This window comes from Bubalus bubalis, chromosome 1, assembly GCF_019923935.1.
Source record: "Bubalus bubalis isolate 160015118507 breed Murrah chromosome 1, NDDB_SH_1, whole genome shotgun sequence".
Lineage (NCBI taxonomy): Eukaryota > Metazoa > Chordata > Mammalia > Artiodactyla > Bovidae > Bubalus > Bubalus bubalis.
The window spans coordinates 105,647,654-105,668,865 of record NC_059157.1 but is presented as its reverse complement, the minus strand read 5'-3'; positions in this window follow the sequence as shown (position 1 = coordinate 105,668,865).

The following is a 21,212-nucleotide window of genomic DNA, read 5'->3' as shown; positions in this document are numbered from 1 at the left end:
CCTCAGGTGCCTCAGCATTTAGAGTCCTCACAATTTTGGATAACTCCCTCTGGACATAGAATATTCTGTCAGTGGGCTTCTAAAAATTACATCCCAGAAGGGAGATCAAGATTTTAAATTTAATTTGAATAATATGGAATAAATTCTAATGCATTAGTTTTCCTTTAATCAAGAGAGGCTCAAATGTTAGTCACTCAGTCGTGTCTGACTCTTCGCAACCCTGTGGACTCTAGCCCATCAGGCTCCTCTGTCCATGGAATTCTCCAGGCAAGAATACTTGAGTGTGTTGCCCTTCCCTTCTCCAGGGGATTTTCATGACCCAGGGATCGAACTCGGGTCTCCTGAATTGCAGGAGGACTCTTTACCATCTGAGCCACTAGGAAAGCTGAATGGAGGTTATAGGATGGCAGAAGGAATGAGGAAGAAAAAAAGCACACACTGATAGGATCTTGGCAAAAAAAATGCATATATAAAAACAAGTTAAATAACTATTATTGTCCTGATATCCACCAGCCAACTCTACAGTGGATCCACTAATCTGTATACACTTATAGATAATCCCATAAAACCCTTAAATGTAAACTTGTAAAATAATTTTAGACTACCGATTAATTCACGAGACTATCAGGTAACTTCCTGACTATAGGTTAGGCGATACCATCATTCCAGAAGAAGGTGAAGCGTGGGGAAGGCCAGGTCCCAGTTCCTTTCTCAGAGCTCTTTGAACTTCATACTAAAGTGATGTTGCTTTTCATAACAAACCCAGGAGTTGCAAGGCTTTACCAATGGCTCTGTCAGATAGCCTACCATTTTAGGATTGCTACTTGAGAAAAGAACATTGTCCAATCAGGTAGAGAATATCTTCATCTTTTCTCTCTCCTTTGCAGGAATTCTTTTTTTTTTTTTTTTCAACTTTTAGTCAGCCTTTTGTCTGTTGTAGTAGTGTGCTATGATTACTATAACAAAATACCACAAACTAGGTGGCTTTCTTTTTTTTTTTTTAATTTTATTTTATTTTTAAACTTTACATAATTGTATCAGTTTTGCCAAATATCAAAATGACAGAATTTTATTTGCTTACATTTCTGGAGGCTAGAAGACCAAGGTGCTTGCAGGGTTGCTTCCCCCTGAGGGCCAGGAGAGAAGGGGCTATTACAGGCCTCTCTTCTGGACTTGGAGATGGCTGCCCTCTCACTGCCGCTTCATGAAGAGGTCCCTCTGTACACTTGTACCCCTGGTGTCGCCCTGTATCCAAATTTCCCCTTATTAAAGGACATCAGTCAATTGGGTTAGAGCTGACTCATATAAACTTGTTTAACCTTACTTTCCTGTCCAAGGTCAGGAATAGAGGCCGTGAGGAGATACCCCATGTCCAAGGTAAGGAGCAGCAGCTGTGCTTTGCTGGAGCAGCCATGAAGAGATACCCCATGTACAAGGTAAGAGAAACTCAAGTAAGATGGTAGGCACTGAGAGAGGGCATCACAGGGCAGATAGACTGAAACCACAATCACAGACAACTAGCCATTCTGACCACATGGACCACAGCCTTGTCTAACTCAATGGAACTAAGCCATGCCATGTGGGGCCACCCAAGACAGACGGGTCATGGTAGAGGGGTCTGACAAAATGTGGTTCACTGGAGAAGGGAATGGCAAACCACCTCAGTATTCTTGCCTTGAGAACCCCATGAACAGTATGAAAAGGCAATAAGACATGACACTGAAAGATGAACTCCCCAGATCGGTAGGTGCCCAATATGCTGCTGGAGATCAGTGGAGAAATAACTCCAGAAACAATGAAGGGATGGAGCCAAAGCAAAAACAACACCCAAGTTGTGGATGTGACTGGCGATGGAAGCAAGGTCTGATGCTGTAAACAGCAATATTGCATAGGAAACTGGAATGCTAGATCCACGAATCAAGGCAAATTGGAAGTGGTCAAACAGGAGATGTCAAGAGTGAACATCGACATTCTAGGAATCAGCAAACTAAAATGGACTAGAATGGGTGAATTTAACTCAGATGACCATTATATCTACTACTATGGGCAAGAATCCCTTAGAAGAAATGGAGTAGCCATCATAGTCAACAAAAGAGTCCGAAATGCAGTACTTGGATGCAATCTCAAAAATGACAGAATGATCTCTGTTTCCAAGGCAAACCATTCAATATTACGGTAATTCAAGTCTATGCCTTGACCAGTGATGCTAAAGAAGCTGAAGCTTAACAGCTCTATGAAGACCTACAAGACCTTCTAGAATTAACACCCCCAAAATATGTCCCTTTCCTTATAGGAGACTGGAATGGAAAAGTAGGAAGTCAAGAAACACCAGTAGTAACAGGCAAATTTGGCCTTGGAGTATAGAATGAAGCCGGGCACAGGCTAATAGAGTTTTGTCAACAGAACACACTGGTCATAGGAAACAGCCTCTCCCAACAACATAAGAGAAGACTCTACACATGGACATCACCAGATGGGGTCAATACTGAAATCAGATTGATTATATTCTTCGCAGCCAAAATGGAGAAGCTCTATACAATCAGCAAAAACAAGACCATGAGCTGACTGTGGCTCAGATCATGAACTCTTTATTGCCAAATTCAGGCTTAAATTGAAGAAAGTAGGGAAAACCACTTGACCATTCAGGTATGACTTAAATCAAATCCCTTATGATTCTACAGTGGAAGTGAGAAATAGATTTAAGGGACTAGATCTGATAGACAGAGTGCCTAATGAACTATGGACGGAAGTTTGTGATATTGTACAGGAGACAGGGATCAAGACCATCCTCAAGAAAAAGAAATGCAGAAAAGCAAAATGGCTATCTGAGGAGGCCTTAAAAATAGCTATGAAAAGAAGAGAAGCAAAAAAACAAAGGAGAAAAGGAAAGATATACCCATTTGAATGCACAGTTCCAAAGAATAGCAAGGAGAGATAAGAAAGCCTTCCTCAGTGATCAGTGCAAAGAAATAGAGGAAAACAATAGAATGGGAAAGACTAGAGATCTCTTCAAGAAAATTAGAGATACCAAGGGAATATTTCATGCAAAGATGGGCTCGATAAAGGACAGAAATGGTATGGATGTAACAGAAGCAGAAGATATTAAGAAGAGGTGGCAAGAATACACAGAAGAACTATACAAAAAAAGATTTTCATGACTCAGATAACCACGATGGTGTGGTTACTCACCTAGGGCCAGACATTCTGGAATGTGAAGTCAAGTGGACCTTAGGAAGCATCACTACAAACAAAACTAGTGGAGGTGATGGAATCCCAATTGAGCTATTTCCAATCCTAAAAGATGATGCTGTGCAAGTGCTGCACTCAATATGCTAGCAAATTTGGAAATCTCAGCAGTGGCCATAGGACTGGAAAAGGTCAGTTTTAATTCCAATCCCAATGAAAGGCAATGCCAAAGAATGCTCAAACTACCGCACAATTGCACTCATCTCACATGCTAGTAAAGTAATGCTCAAAATTCTCCAAGCCACGCTTCAGCAATATGTGAACCGTGAACTTCCTGATGTTCAAGCTGGTTTTAGAAAGGGCAGAGGAACCAGAGATCAAGTTGCCAACATCCACTGGATCATTGAAAAAGCAAGAGAGTTGCATAAAAACATCTATTTCTTCTTGATTGACTATGCCAAAGCCTTTGACTGTGTGGATCACAATAAACTGTGGAAAATTCTGAAACAGATGGTAATACCAGACCACCTGACCTACTTCTTGAGAAACCTATATGCAGGTCAGGAAACAAAAGTTAGAACTAACTGGACATGGAACAACAGGCTGGTTCCAAATAGGAAAAGGAGTACATCAAGGCTGTATATTGTCACTCTGCTTATTTAACTGATATGCAGAGTACATCATGAGAAATGCTGGGCTGGAAGAAACACAAGCTGGAATCAAGATTGCCAGGAGAAATATCAATAACCTCAAATATGCAGATGACACCACCCTTATGGCAGAAAGTGAAGAAGACCTAAAGAGCCTCTTGATGAAAGTAAAAGAGGAGAGTGAAAAAATTGGCTTAAAGCTCAACATTCAGAAAACCAAGATCATGGCATCTAGTCCCATCACTTCATGGCAAATAGATGGGATAACAGTGGAAAACAGTGGCAGACTTTATTTTGGGGGGTTCCAAAATCACTGCAGATGGTGACTGCAGCTTATTTCTTGGAAGGAAAGTTGTGACCAACCTAGACTGTATATTAAAAAGCAGAGACATTTCTCTGCCAACAAAGGTCCGTCTAGTCAGGGCTATGATTTTTTCAGTAGTCATGTATGGATGTGAGAGTTGGACTATAAGGAAAGCTGGATGCCGAAGAATTGGTGCTTTTGGACTGTGATGTTGGAGAAGACTCTTGAGAGTCCCTTGGACTGCCAAGAGATCCAACCAGTCCATCCTAAAGGAGATCAGTCCTGAATATTCATTGGAAGGACTGATGTTGAAGCTGAAACTCCAATACTTTGGCCACCTGATGCGAAGAGCTGACTCATTTGAAAAGATCCTCATGTTGGGAAAGATTGAGGGCGGGAGGAGAAGGGAACAACAGAGGATGAGATGATTGGATGGCATCACTGTGTACTCCGGGAGTTGGTGATTGACAGGGAGGCCTGGTATGCTGTGGTTCATGGTTGCAAAGAGTCGGACGTAACTGAGTGACTGAACTGAATCTTACTTTCCTCTTTAATGGCCCTGTTTCCAAACACAGTCACATTCTGCGGGACTGAGGTTGAGGGCTTCCATGTGTGACTTTTGAGAAAACAAGCCGGTAACAGGGGCATTCTCTACCAGCACTTTCTGACTTCATTCACTTATCTAACATTTTCTATGTTGCAAAAACATCCTGCCCTTAAGTATATATATGTGAAATGCAAAAAAATGTGCCGTTTGAACCAAACAGCATTCAATGTCAAATGTGTGCTATAAGAATTCAGAATAGGATGGAAATCACTGTGGACTAGAGTACATCTTTTATTTCATGATTAGGAGTTAACAAGTAGAGAAGACAGTTTCAGAGAAGGAAGAAGGACTATGTCAGAAAAGGCAAAATTCACAAATATCCACCACATGATCACAGGACTGTCAGGACTGATGCAGAAGAGGGGGAGCTATAAAGGAGAGCAATAAGAGAAAACCTTGAAAGAGCTGGCTACACTGAGACCAAGAAGGACCCAAGGGCCAGGCAAGAGGAGTGTATTGCCATCCTAGGGCTTCCATAGCATGTTTATTCTCTCACATTTTTAAACTCTGAATTTGAAGTATTGATTGAATTAGTTCCTCCTGCAGGCTCTGAGGGAGAATCCATTTCATACCTTTATTCTAGTTTCTGGGGGCTGTGGGCAATCCTTGCTATTCTTCGGTTTGAAGGTGCATGAATCCAGTCTCTGCCTCCATCTTCATATGGTCTTCCCTTCCTCTTATAAGTACATCTGTCATTGACTCCAGGATCCACTCTAAATCCAGGAGGATTTCATCTTCATTCACCTAATCGCATATGCAAAGACCCTTTTTCCAAGAAAGGTCACATTCATAGGTACTGGGGGTTGGGACTTGGATACAGCTTTCTGAGGATGTCAACCCACCAGAGGGGATTAGACATAAGGCTTGTGAGAAGGAACACAGTAGAGAATTCCTGTAGTGACGTTGTCTAGTATGGATGAAGAGACAGATACAGTTGGGGCTCAGCGAGAGGGGCATTCTAATGCCTAGACCAGGAAGGTGAGGTGGAAAAGAAAGCCAACGGTCACTTGTTGAGTGCCTAGTATGTTTCAGATATCACATGTTTTATGCTTTAGACATTCCGTCTCATTTACCTCACAGAAGAATATCAAGGAGGTAGAGAAAAACAGAAGAATCACAAGTGGCTTGGAGATTCAACCCAGGCAGCCTGGAGAATGAGAATAAAAAGCTCGGATGTGTGGAGGTCCAGAATGGGATGTGGTATTGTAAGGGGAAGTGATGAGTCAGTTCTGAAAGTTCTCATTTTATGGAAGCATCAAAAAGTCCAAGTACAAAAATAAATAAATAAAAAAGTTCAAGTGCAACACAAGACCAGATTGTAAGAGAAAGACTCAGAAGTTGTCTGAGCCTGCCAAAGTCTTCCAGGCAGACATGCTCCATCAGGTTCCAAGGAAAGGCAAGCAAGCCTCTGTGATGTAATGTCATCATATTAATTAAGCTGAGAGCATTTCCGTATAGCCTCATTGCCAGAATTCATCCTGCTTTCCGCAGGCAGATGAGAGTTTGAAGCCAAGACCTGGATCATTTTTAGGACCCTCTAAATCTTCGTCCATCTTTCCAGACTTGTTGCCAATCCTTTCTGACTGTCTCCTTCCAGCATGCTCTGGAGGCCATCTGAGTATCTGAGTAGCCAATATCCCAGAACAAGGGTATCTCAGGGAGGGAACCATGTGCTGATAGCAGAGGAAGAGAAGACGAAAGGCATGTAGCCTGTAAGCTAGGACTCAGTAGCTACACAGTGACCAGGGAAGTTTGAGATTGTCTGCATGGGAAAATTGAAATCAGTGGCTTACTGAGTGCCTTAATAAGCTGATGTGAAAAATTCCATTAACTTACACAAACTTCTGCTACCAAAACATCATTAAGAGACTGAAATTAGAGCATTTTGTCTAACTGATGAAATTGATCATTGAAGGAATCACAGAACTTTACACACATCTCTCTTCAATCCCATTCAAGTATTGTAGCATTTCACTTACCAGCTTACCTCCTAACTGGAATGCACATTTCTGCATTGCAAATGCCATTTCCTAATTTTTTTTTTTTAAAATGCGTTCTAGTACTTCCTGCAGGGGCATAGATGGATTTTATGAGACTTAAAGCTTATATGATTTGGGGGATCCTTATTTAAGAGGATGAATACAAGTTAAAGATGAAAGTGAATATTTATTTGGAATAAGAAATTCCAAGTTACATATTTCAAAATTGGGATGTACCATCAGTTCAGTTCAGTAGCTTAGTTCTGTCCGACTCTTTGAGACCCCATGAACTGCAGCACACCAGGCTTCCCTGTCCATCACCAACTCCTGGAACTTACTCATGTCCATCAAGTCAGTGATACCTTCTAACCATCTCATCCTCTGTCTTCCTCTTCTCCTCCCACTTTCAATCTTTCCCAGCATCAGGGTCTTTCAAATGAGTCAGTTCTTCTCATCAGGTGGCCAAAGTATTGGAGTTTCAGCTTCAACATCAGTCCTTCCAATGAATATTCAGGACTGATTTCCTTTAGGATGGACTGGATTGATCTCCTTGCATTCCAAGGGATTTACAAGTCTTCTCAAACACCACAGATCAAAAGCATCAATTCTTCAGCACTCAGCTTTCCTTATAGTCCAACTCTCACATCCATATATGACTACTGGAAAAACCGTAGCCTTGACTAGATGGACTATGGTTGGCAAAGTAATGACTCTGATTTTTAATATGCAGTCTAGGTTGGTCATAACTTTTCTTCCAAGGAGTAAGCGTCTTTTAATTTCATGGCTGCAGTCACCATCTGCAGTGATTTTGGAGCCCCCCCAAAATAAGTCTGTCACTGTTTCCATTGTTTCCCCATTTATTTGCCATGAAGTGATGGGACGAGATGCTATAATCTTCGCTTTATGAGTGTTGAGTTTTAAGTCAACTTTTTCATTCTCCTCTTTCATCTTCATCAAGGGTCTATTTAGTTCTTCACTTTCTGCCATAAGGGTGTTGTCATCTGCATATCGGAGGTTATTAATATTTCTCCTGGCAATCTTGATTCTGCCTTGTGTTTCATCCAGCCCAGCATTTCTCATAATGTTCTCTGCATATAAGTTAAATAAACAGGGTGACAATATACAGCCTTGACGTATTTCTTTCCCTATTCGGAACCAGTCTCTTATTCCATGTCCAGTTCTAACTGTTGCTTCCTGACCTGCATACAGATTTCTTAAGAGGCAGGTCAGGTGCTCTGGTATTCCCATCCTTTCAGAATTTTCCACAGTTTGTGGTAATCCACACAGTCAAAGGCTCTGGATAGTGAATCAAGCAGAAATAGATGTTTTTCTAGAACTCTCTTTCTTTTTCGATGATTCAGCGGATATTGGCAATTTGATCTCTGATTCCTCTGCCTTTTATAAAACCAGCTTGAACATCTGGAACTTCATGGTTTTCATATTGCTGAAGCGTGGCTTGGAGAATTTTGAGTATTTCTTTGCTAGCGTGTGAGATGAGTGCAATTGTGCGGTAGTTTGAGCATTCTTTGGCATTGCTTTTCTCTGGGATTGGAATGAAAACTGACCTTTTCCAGTCCTGTGGCCACTGCTGAGTTTTCCAAATTTGCTGGCATATTGAGTGTAGCACTTTCACAGCATTATCTTTTAGGATTGGAAATAGCTCTACTGGGATTCTATCACCTCCACTAGCTTTGTTCATAGTGATGCTTTCTATGGCCCACTTGACTTCACATTCCAGGATGTCTGGCTCTAGGTGAATGATAACACCATCATGATTATCTGGGTCATGAAGATCTTTTTTTGTACAGTTCTTCTATGTATTCTTGCCACCTCTTCTTAATATCTTCTGCTTCTGTTACATCCATACCATTTCTGTCCTTTATTCAGCCCATGAAATGTTCCCTTGGTATCTCTAATTTTCTTAAAGAGATCTCTAGTCTTTTCCATTCTATTATTTTCCTCTATTTCTTTGCATTGATCACTGAGGAAGGCTTTCTTATCTCTCCTTGCTATTCTTTGGAACTCTGCATTCACATAGGTGTATCTTTCCTTTTCTCCTTTGGTTTTCACTTCTCTTCTTTTCACAGCTATTTGTAAGGCCTCCTCAGACAGCCATTTTGGGTTTTTGTATTTCTTTTTCTTGGGGATGGTCTTGATCCCTGTCTCCTGTACGATGTCACAAACCTTCTTCCATAGTTCATCAGGCATTCTGTCTATCAGATCTAGTCCCTTAAATCTATTTTTCACTTCTACTGTAGAATCATAAGGGATTTGATTTAGGTCATACCTGAACGGTTTAGTGGTTTTCCCTACTTTCTTCAATTTAAGTCTGAATTTGGCAATAAAGAGTTCATGATCTGAGCCACAGTCAGTTCCCAGTCTTGTTTTTGCTGATTGTATAGAGCTTCTCCATCTTTGGCTGCAAAGAATATAATCAATCTGATTTCGGTGTTTACCATCTGGTGATGTCCATGTGTAGTCTTCTCTTGTGTTATTGGAAGAGGGTGTTTGCTATGACCAGTGTGTTCTCTTGGCAAAACTCTATTAGCCTTTGCCCGGCTTCATTCTGTACTCCAAGGCCAAATCTACCTGTTACTCAGGTGTTCCTTGACTTCCTTCTTTTGCATTCCAGTCCCCTATAAGGAAAAGGACATCTTTTGGGGGTGTTAGTTCTAGAAGGTCTTGTAGGTCTTCATAGAGCTGTTCAACTTTAGCTTTTTCAGCATTACTGGTCAGGGCATAGACTTAGATTACTGTGATATTGAATGGTTTGCCTTGAAAAGGAACAGAGATCATTCTGTTGTTTTTGAGATTGCATCCAAAAACTGCATTTTTAAATCTTTTGTTGACTATGATGGCTACTCCATTTCTTCTAAGGGATTTCTGCCCACAGTAGTAGATATAATGGTCGTCTGTGTTAAATTCACCCATTCCAGTCCATTTTAGTTTGCTGATTCCTAGAATGTCGATGTTCACTCTTGCCATCTCCTGTTTGACCACTTTCAATTTGCCCTGATTCATGGACTTAACATTCCAGGTTCTTATGCAATATCACTCTTTACAGCATCGGACTTTACTTCCATCACCAGTCACATCCACAACGTGGTGTTGTTTTTGCTTTGGTTCTGTCTCTTTGTTCTTTCTGGAGTTATTTCTCCACTGATCACCAGTAGCATATGGGACACCTACTGACCTGGGGAGTTCATCCTTCAGTATCCTATCTTTTTGCCTTTTCATACTGTTCATGGGGTTCTCAAGGCAAGAATACTGAAGTGGTCTGCCATTCCCTTCTCCAGTGGACCACATTTTGTCAAACTCTCCACCATGACCCATCTGTCTTGGGTGGCCCTACAAGGCATGGCTCATAGTTCCATTGAGTTAGACAAGGCTGTGGTCCATGTGATCAGATTGGTCATTTTGTGTGATTGTGGTTTTCAGTCTGTCTTCCCTCTGATGCAGAAGGATAAGAGGCTTATGGAAGCTTCCTGATAGGAGAGACTGACTGAGGGAGAAACTGGGTCTTCTTCTGATGGGTGGGGCCATGCTCAGCAAATCTTTAATCCAATTTTCTATTGATGGGTGAAGCTGTGTTCCCTACCTTTTATTTACCTGGGACCAAATCCTGAAAGATGATGCTGTGAAAGTGCTGCACTCAATATGCCAGCAAATTTGGAAAACTCAGCAGTGGCCACAGGACTGGAAAAGGTCAGTTTTCATTTCAATCCCAATGAAAGGCAATGCCAAAGAATGTTCAAACTACTGCACAATTGCACTCATCTCACATGCTAGTAAAGTAATGCTCAAAATTCTCCAAGCCAGGCTTCAGCAATACATGAACTGTGAACTTCCAGATGTTCAAGCTGGTTTTAGAAAAGGCAGAGGAACCCAAAATCAAATTGCCAACATCCACTGGATCGTCAAAAAAGCAAGAGAGTTCCAGAAAAACATCTATTTCTGCATTATTGACTATGCCAAAGCCTTTGACTGTGTGGATCACAGTAAACTGTGGAAAATTCTTCAAGAGATGAGAATACCAGACCACCTGACCTGCCTCTTGAGAAACCTATATGCAGGTCAGGAAGCAACAGGTAGAACTGGACAGGGAACAACAGACTCCAAATAGGAAAAGGAGTACATCAAGGCTATATATTGTCACCTTGCTTATTTAACTTATATGCAGAGTACATCATGAGAAACGCTGGGCTGGAAGAAACACAAGCTGGAATCAAGATAGCTGGGAGAAATATCAATAACCTCAGATATGCAGATGACACCACCCTTACGGCAGAAAGTGAAGGGGAACTAAAAAGCCTCTTGATGAAAGTGAAAGAGGAGAGTGAAAAAGTTGGCTTAAAGCTCAACATTCAGTAAACAAAGATCATGGCATCTGGTCCCATCACTTCATGAGAAATAGATGGGGAAACAGTGAAAACAGTGTCAGACTTTATTTTTTTGGGCTCCAAAATCACTGCAAATGGTGACTGCAGCCATGAAATTAAAAGACGCTTACTCCTTGGAAGGAAAGTTATGACCTACCTAGTTAGCATGTTCAAAAGCAGAGACATTACTTTGCCAACAAAGATCTGTCTAGTCAAGGCTATGGTTTTTCCAGTGGTCATGTATGGATGTGAGAGTTGAGCTGTGAAGAAAGCTGAGTGCTGAAGACTTGATGCTTTTGAACTGTGGTGTTGGAGAAGACTCTTGAGAGTCCCTTGGACTGCAAGGAGATCCAACCAGTCCATTCTGAAGGAGATCAGCCCTGGGATTTCTTTGGAAGGAATGATGCTAAAGCTGAAACTCCAGTACTTTTGCTACCTCATGCGAAGAGTTGACTCATTGGAAAAGACTCTGATGCTGGGAGGGATTGGGGGCAGGAGGAGAAGGGGATGACAGAGGATGAGATGGCTGGATGGCATCACTGACTCGATGGACGTGAGTCTGAGTGAACTTCGGGAGTTGGTGTTGGACAGGGAGGCCTGGCGTGCTGTGATTCATGGGGTCACAGAGTCGGACATGACTGAGCAAGTGAACTGGACTGAAACTATGGTGGAAGTAATGGAGATAATGGCGACCTCCTTCAAAAGATCCCATGCAGTACTGCTACACTCACTGCTCCTTACCCTGCAGCAGGCCACTGCTGACCCACACCTCCGCTGGAGACTTCTGGACACTCCCAGGCAAGTCTGGGTCAGTCTCTTGTGGGGTCACTGCTCCTTTCTCCTCTGTCCTGGTGCACACAAGGTTCTGTTTGTGCCCTCCAAGAGTCTATTTCCCAGTCCTGTGTAAGTTCTGGCAGCTCTATCGTGGGGTTAATGGCGACCTTCTCCAAGAGGGCTTATGTCATACCCAAGTCTGCTGCACCCAGAGGCCCTGTCCCTGTGGCAGTCCCCTGCTGACCCATACCTCCAGAGGAGATGCTCAAACACAGTTCTGTCTCAATCTCTGGGGGGTCCCTGGGTCATGGTGCACACAAGGTTTGTTTGAGCTCTCTGAGTGTCTATACAGTTTTTAGTTGGATGGTAAAAGAAATTTTGGATATATAGCTTCATATTACTTAATGTACTCATCTTGGCTTGAAACCTTAATAGGTTTTACTTAAACATTATTGATTTCAACTCTCATGCAAAGAGGGTAGCCCATCCTATAATCCAAAATATGGGTCCCCTCTCTTTCCTTTTCTTCACTCCACCGATTTTATCAAAACTAGAACTGAGTTTTTTTGTTTCACACACTTGATCCTTTCTTGTCTGAAATTCAAGTCTACTCTTGTTTACAGTGAACTTATTCACAGTGAAGCCATCAAAACACACCTGTGAGTCTAATGTATTCTATCCATGGAATTTTCTTGAACATTCTCTGTCCTTAAGGTTCTGGAAAATACATATTCCCAATAATCCTCATCTGATCTTCTTTTAAATCCATCCTAGTACGTGTAAGAGTCTCCTCAATTCCTCGGCTGATTATTTAATTTTCTACTTCCAGGTTCTTTATTTCTTCCTTCATTTCAAAATCGCAAATGTTTCTAAAATTCAACAAAAAATTCCATCATTTAGGCTTCTCAAGATTTTTTGTTGACTAAAATAGCCCCTCTCTAAATTTTCCAGACAAAATTAGCATGTAATAATTCTCCCAGGTTATCTACAAGTGCACTATACTATAAACCACACCATGGCCTCTCTAATCCACATGTAAATGTTGAATACTAGAAGGTGATACAATATTTATGTTTTTTTAATACAGTCTTTAGATTATACAGCATTGAAAGATTAGAATTATAGAAAATGGAGCTCAAAAATGTTATCTTGTCTGTCTTCCTGACACTAACTAATGACTCCAAAGTTTAGTTTCCTTTTTTTAAATTGAGGAAATCTCTCATTAAGGTTTTGTCATCCTCATTCCTAATATCTGATGTATTAGGAGTCTCTTTCCTTCACATTAGCAGATTGTCATCTTCTGGGCCTCCATCAGAGTAGATGCGTTTAATGGTCTGATGGACAAGGAGGACCTGTGCTCCCTCTTAGTCAGTCTTCAAATAATCAGCTTCACAGAAGCTGAGCCCTGCATGTCTTCAGTCATTTGTATTCCTGTCCCTGAGCTTCAGAGATCCCATGAGGTTGAGTGACACGTACAGTGTCATCGGGCCCAAACTCTCCATTTGACCTGTGCTTGAAGGAAACCATGTTACTTCCAAAGCCTTTCAGTTTTAACTTTTGACAAGTGTTGGGGTGGTCTTACCTGTAGAAACTGATATTTGTCTTCCTCTAAGCATCCCCTGGTAATCCTGTTTGCATTCCCTGGGGCCACCACAAATAATATCTCTTTCACATATTATTCCAGCAAGTGTTTAAATACAATTCATCCATCCTCCTTGAGTCTTGTGCACACTAGACACCTCTAGAGCTCTTCTTAATAAGATTTTGAGGCCTTTCATTCTGGTAACATTCCTACCTTCAGATCAGATCAGATCAGATTAGTCGCTCAGTCGTGTCCAACACACTACAAATGATTTTTATCCCTTAAAATGTAGCATCCTAGCTAATAAATATGCTTGCATGAGAAAAGAATAATCACTTCCATAATTTTAGATGTTAAATATCAATTAATATATCATGGAACTGTAAGAGCTCTATGTGTGTATGCACGTGTGTGTGCATATATGTGTGCCCCACTACTATATTAATGAATTGTGACCCTATTCAGTGGTGTGCTGGTATATGTTTAGCGACTGGCTCTCCAGAGGCTGGGGTGGGAGAGACATGATTTGTACTATTTGCCAATTTCCTTGGTGTAAATATTCCTACCATGGCCTTTTTCAAACTGCAAATGTGACATCACTGAATGCAAAGCTGGGGAGAGATGCACAGCAAAGCAACATGCTATGGAATTTTCAGCAAATAGATACAATAGATGCAAATAATCTCAAGAGCATAGATAACAGTTAAAAATTTAAATTAGGAAGTGATATGCTTTGAGCCTTTATTATTTGCTTTTAATATAAGTTATTTAATCTTACAGTTTATAAATAGTTGACTTTTTAATAATGCTATGTTTAACTACTGGCTTGCAAAATTCCTGAAAATATAACAGCTTGCAAAAGCATATCCAGCCACATCTAGCACTCTACTTACTTATTCCAATTAAAATCTTGAAATCTTTGTCTATGTGTGACTCTGCTAAACCAAATACCCTTCACACCTTCCTGATGTTGTCTAGTTCTGTTGTTACCTTGCTTTTTCCTCTGGGTAAAACATTGTACATATTCTTGTTTACTTTTTCTTGTTAGAGTTGGCCAATCATCTCACCCTGTCAATAATTCTTTAGATCCTAATTCTGTCATCCCACATTTCTGTCATCTTTATCCCTTCTGGCTTCGTGTCATCTACACATTTGATGAGCAAGCCTTATATATCTCTAGCTGGGGCACTGAATTTAAAAACAAATGCCTGACAGGACAGGGCCAAGGACAAAATCCTTGGGCATGCAAATACAAATCTCTCTCCATACAAGCACTAAGCCATTCATCAGCATTGATTCAACAAGGTATTTGTTTACTGAATTGCTTTTGTATCCAGTCCAAATTTCTCCACCACGTCTATAAGACTCTCAAGACACTATTTCTGAGGCACAAGACTAAAGTCCAGAAACCCTTGTCTTCCTTCTTCTCATGTCAGAGAAAAAGATTATACTTCCCCTATGCAAAACTGATCACTTTCTCCAGGATTCTTTGATTCTGCTTCCTCTCTTTTGTCTTTTCAATATCCCTCTTCTTCTTCCACCCCACTAGCATATCAACAGGGCATATAAGCAGTGCTGGAGACTCTTTCTTCACACTGCTCTTTTCCCATTTGGAAAATTGCATATTTCATATTTTTTCATTTCTATTATTTCTTTGCTCCCCTTTATTCTCAGCATGACCAATACCATACCTTGGCTTTCACTTAGAAAGTAGAGGCATTCAGGCAGGGATTCCACCCATCTGTTGTTATGCCACCCTCAGACTTAAATGCACCCAAACCTGGCAAAGTGGAGATGAAGGTTTCCCTTGCATATTTGAAAGATCTTCTCATAATTCCTCAGAGAAGTTAGTCCCCCTGTTCCTTCTGTATCTTTATATTGCCATCCTCTCAACTGAACCTTCAGCTTCATCTTTTAAAATACTCTAGCTTCTTCCACCTCTTCATAGACAAAACACTCTCCTTTACCCCAGCTCTGCATCTCATTGTGTCTCTGCCTACCATCTTCACTTCTTCACCTCCTATTTAATTCTCACTTCTTGGCAATTTGCCTTTTGTATTCACCAAGCCATTGCTCTTAATTAGGTCACCAGGAATCTTATAGTAGTTCTCTCTCGCTTTCTCTTACACACACACACATATACACACACACCATTTTATTTCTTACCTTATAAGGCTTCTCTGCAGCTTCAAGACTAACCACTCTGTTTTGTTTTTTCTTTAATTTCTTTGTATCTTTGTTTCAGTGACATTTCACTTGCCTAGTTCCCCTTCTCCATCTCTAATGCCATCTTTCTTCTTGTCAGATTTCTCTTCCTCAGTCACCACTTGCCTGGGGATCCTCAGCATGGCCCACAGCTCCCACTATCACTGCGTCTTTCTGTATGACTCCCAGTTCTGTATTTTCAGCTAAGAACTTGTTGCAATTGTCCTTCGGATGCAGATCTCCACACGCATGATTCACTGTCCCAAAATGAACATCTTATCATCCCCCCCCCGCATCTTGTCACCAAAATATGCACCTCCTCCTGTAATCCCTATTCTGATTTATACGACTGGCCACTCACCCACTTGCTTGGGCCAAAAATGTGCTGGAAACCTCTCTCTTCCTCTTCACCCACATTCAGTACGTCATGAAATCTTCTAGACACCAATACTTTAGGTTTGCATTTCTTGTCTGATTTTTTTGTGTGTGACAGATTTCTAACTTTCATTTCCCCTGTCTGCAGTGTCGATTATTTAATTGATCCTCTGTGCGTGCATGCATTCTAAGCTGCTTCAGTGGTGTCCAACTCTTTTCGACCCAATGGACTGTGGCCCACCAGGCTCCTCTTCCCATGAGATTCTCCAGGCAAGAATACTGGAGTGGGTTGCCATGCCCTCATCCAGGAGATCTTCCCGAGTCAGGGATTGGACCTGCATCTCTCATGTCTCCTGCATTGGAAGGTGGGTTCTTTACCCACTTCCAGGGTCATCTTTCTAAAACAACCTTTGCAGATCATGAAACTCCTCTGCTTGCTCTCACACAGTAATGTCCAGTTAACTGCAAAAAAACAAAAATAAATAAACAAAAAAGTCCAAATGCCTCAATATCCCACAGCCTACCAATCTACCTCTCCAGTGATATCCCTAAACACTTAATTCACTGCATTTTCCAAGGACGTCCATGCCTTAATTATCTCCTTGCTGTCACATATGTAGACTACAATTCATAGAATACTTTCTCCCGTGGTTTAGTGAAGTAATTTCTATTCTTCCAAGTAGCAGCTAAATTCTCTTCTGTGAAACATAACTTTTCTCCCATTGTCATTTCTTATATGTTACTACTCTTCTATTTCATTCAGGCCCTTGTCAAGCACATCACACATTATTGACCATATTTACTTAGCTTCCTATTTCCATCATTATACAGAAATTAAAAAAAAAAACAAATTTATTAAAGAAAGGAGCTGAACTTTATTTATCTTTGTATCTCCATTTCTTGGCTCATGTCCCAGTACATCCTAGGTAACTCAGTAAATTTTCACAAACGAGTAATTTCTTTCTTTAATATTTTATACCTCAGCCAAAGGAAGTAATGTGGAGACTAGTATGAATTTTTTTCTTGGGGAATCAATGCTGGCTTTTGGAGATTAGTACTTCCACATCTATATTCCCAACCCAGACTTTCAATATTCAACTCTAGATAAATACACCAATACTAAACTTATTACTTTATGAGATAAACTTTTTTCTCATTTTGAGTTTTGAAAACAGAAATAGAATTTTTCCAAATCCAACTCTCCTGTCCCAGAAATGGTTCTGTAGACACATTTTGTCACTTTCATAAAAGTCATCATTGTTGGGTAAAATTTTTTGGAGTGGCTGTATGTGTGTTAATACAAAACCAGGAGCAAAACAGGTACATTAAGAAGATTTTAGAGCCATAAATAACTAACCACAAATAACTAATTATGACCTAAAAATAAGAGTTGAGCTGTATTCTGTAACAAGAAACGTGCTCATAGGCAATTGTTTGTGTTCACTCATCACATGGCTGGAATCACTAGGGATCCTGGAAGACAGTGAGCACTTTCTTCTTCTCTACCATTTTTAGCTGCATCTCCCCACCCTACCCTGCCCCCCCCCCCCGGACACAACTCTGTGTGTGGCCTCTGGTGGTAAAATGGTTGTTGCAGCTCCAGATATTATAGATGCTTTCCAGGCAGGTATGGGGAGGGGGGGAAGGGGCACCACTGATATCTGTCCCTTTTATAAGAAAGTAATAGCTTTCCCAGAATCTTCCCTGTGAATTTTACCCTATGATTCATTGGTCAGAACTATGTTGAGTGATCATACTTAAAAAATTGGGCTTCCCAGGTGGCTCAGTGATAAAGAATCTGTCTGCCAAGTAGGAAACTAGAGTTTGATCCCTGGGTGGGGGAAATCCAACGGAGAAGGAAATGGCAACCCACTCCAATATTCTTGCCTGGGAAATCCCATGGACAGAGGAGCCTGGCAGGCTGCAGTCCATGGGGCTGCAGAGAGTTGGACGTGACTTAGCAACTAAACAACAATCTGAAAAATTAAGGAGATTAGAAAAGTAAGTACCTTGTTTTTCTTCTAAGCTTTTACAGTGGAAGAAAAGTAATAAAAAATGGGTTGGAATTAAGTCCTGTCTATGTTAGTGGGTGAAATTATATGGAACTGTCTGATCACTACCCTATATTTCCCAATCTGTATTGGTTCTTATCTTACATTACTCCACTGCTTTCTTAATTCAAAAAATGTATAAAATGTGTCTCTGGATAGTTTGAACAATGTTTAAACTGCCTTTCCCACATGCACAATATCTATTTTGAATTATTTTTCCTCTTGATATATTTGATAGCACTTTTTAAGGCAAAAATCTAATTTTTTTACTTGTTTTTAACCCTTTTAGGCCCATTTATATTATTTTCTCTTTACCAGTGCTAATAAACAACTAAATTTTAATATTATTCACAATTTTCACTAGTGTTCTCCTTATTCCCTTTTCTAGATCATACGTATAATACTAAACAGAATCAAATCAGAATGTATAATATTGACCTTTGAGTCATCCTAATAGAAACATTTCTCAGCAGCTGTATACATGCTTAGTTTATATTTTCTTCCTATCTTTAAACCAAATGTTAAGCCTTTTCATAGAGTGAAAGAAGATCAGATTTAAAAGGAGCTTCTAACATCATGTGCTCTAACCCCCTTCATTACAGAGGTCAGATAACCAAGAACCAGCTGTCAAAATGCCAGTGCTAGAAACACTGGTTTCTTAGCCCCCAGTTTCATGTTTCCTTTGCAAGGGTGCTAGGGTGAGATGTAAGTGAGTGGGTTTTGCAGGAGAAATGTGTTCAATATTAGAATCATTGGGCCAGTGAAAGGGGAGCCAAGAAGATGGACTGTTGAGGCTGTTGAGGTGGTCTCCCAAAGTATAAGGACAAAACCCAGGTGGAAATTGTAGAGCAAGATCAGGCATGATTTAAGCAATCTTGGGCACCAAGTCCAATCTGGTAGGACAGGGCACAGCAGTGGGGGAGCCCTTGGGAGCCAGGCAGCTGGCAGTCATGATTCTGGGAGGTGTGCCCATATGTTGTAGAATCCCCACCAGAAGGCTATTGTTTGGGCAAGGCTCCAGTTCCTGGAGTGGAGAGCTGACAGGTGCCAGGTGGGGTCCAGGCCCTAGATGGATGTACAGCTGTTGAGAGTGGGGCTCTGGTCATAGGAAGTAGATAACTGGTTGCAAACCAAAGAGGAGAAAGTTGAGCAGAAAAAAGATATGGTGGCCAGCGCCAACATCAGGTGTAGTACTATAACACAGATTACACAGACATCCAGGGCTTACCCTGGAATTCCGGCACTTGGAGGTGAGGGACTGCAAATAATTGAAAAGCATAAAGAAAACCCAAGAGCTTGAATGTTTAGGCCTCAGCGGTCTAGAGGTGAGGAATTTATTTCAATGTCTCAGCAGGCTCAGTCAGCAGTGGCTCAAGCTGGAAGACAGAAACAAGCCCTTAGGTTTGCAGCACTAATGAATGCAGTCAGGAGATCCAGGCACCACACCTGGCAGCTGCTAGAATCTAATTTACACTTAATGTTTGACCTAAAATTATAAACCCGCCTGCTAATGCAGGAGATGTAAGATTCGCGGGTTTGATCCCTGGGTTGAGAAGATCTCCTGGAGAAGGGCATGGCAACCCACTTCAGTATTCTTGCCTGGAGAATCCCATGGACAGAGGAAGCCTGGCAGGCTACAGTCCATGGGCTTGCATGGAGTCAGACATGACTGAAGTGACTTAGCCTGCCTGGGGGATGGAAGAAGGCATGTCAGGATCTACAAACCTTAATTTAAAACATTCCATAGGAAAAGTTTATCTTGAAGCTTTTTAAAAAACATTTCAGTAGTAGGTGGTGTTCATGAATTCATTATCTACAATATGTTTACAGATTTGTATGTCTTAATATAGTTACATTGTTGGTTTGTGTTAATTTTAGGTCTCCTTCAGCAGTTTCTTAGTTCTCTGAGACTTAAAAAAAAATACAGACCGCTGGAAACAGCTCTAAGGACAGCATATGGATTATATCAATTGGAGATGGAGGGAATGCATGGTGGTCAGGTTTCTGCAGTCAATACAACTGGGTCGTTAAGGTGACCAAGACCACCAGACCATGAAACACTTGGTCCAATCATTTCATCTATCTTAATGACCAAATCCAACCAACTGCACAAAGATACAATCAATTGCTCAGCAACTATCCATTATGATGGCAGAAAACAAAACAAAACAAATTGGCAGTGTTTTGGTCAATTCAGTAAAGCAACACAGACAAGATTGCCAACATACGCTGGCTCCTACTGTTCATGGCTTTCATGGTTCAGATGCAGTTCTTCCATTCTGATTACTTAGGAGTACTCAGCTCACCAAGTGTTTATCTCCAGCTTGCTTTTTGCCATTAGTTTATGTCACTTTATTGTCTTCAGTTTATCTTGATAGTAACAGATTTTTAAATCAATTGGTCTTTCCTTTCTTAGGCATCATTCTTTTTATATCCCTAATTATTATATCTTATTAGAAAACCTATTTTGTTCTGTGTTTCAGTTTTATCTGCTGCATTTATATGAGCCTTCCAATTGGCCTTACTTCTCTTCAAAAGCATTAAACAAAACACTGATATAAATTATATTTTACATACAAGCAAAAATAAAATAGTTGCATATATATTTTTCAACATTTATGTATATAGATATTTAGCCTACATTTATCTCTACCCATGCCTATATAGATTGGCTGTAGTGTTAGTTGCTCAGTCGTGTCTGACTCCATGCAACTTGATAAACTGTAGCCTGCCAGGCTCCTCTGTCTATGGCATTCTCCAGGCAAGAATACTGAAGTGGATTGCCATGCCCTTCTCCAGGAGATCTTCCCAACCCAGGGATTGAATCTGGGTTTCCTGCATTGCAGGCAGATCCTTTACCATCTGAGCCACCTCTACATTCAAATATTTAGACCATCTATCTCAATATCTAGTATCTATAAATACGATGCTCATATCTTGAAAATGGATTGACTTATTTTTTCTCACTGGAATTCTACTTTAGTGTTGTTATCGTTCAGTCACCCAGTTGTGATGACTCTTTGCAACCCCATGGACTGCAGCATGCCAGGGCTCTCTGTCCCTCACCATCTCCCAAAGTTTGCCCAAGTTAATGTCCATTGCATCGGTGATCCCATTCAA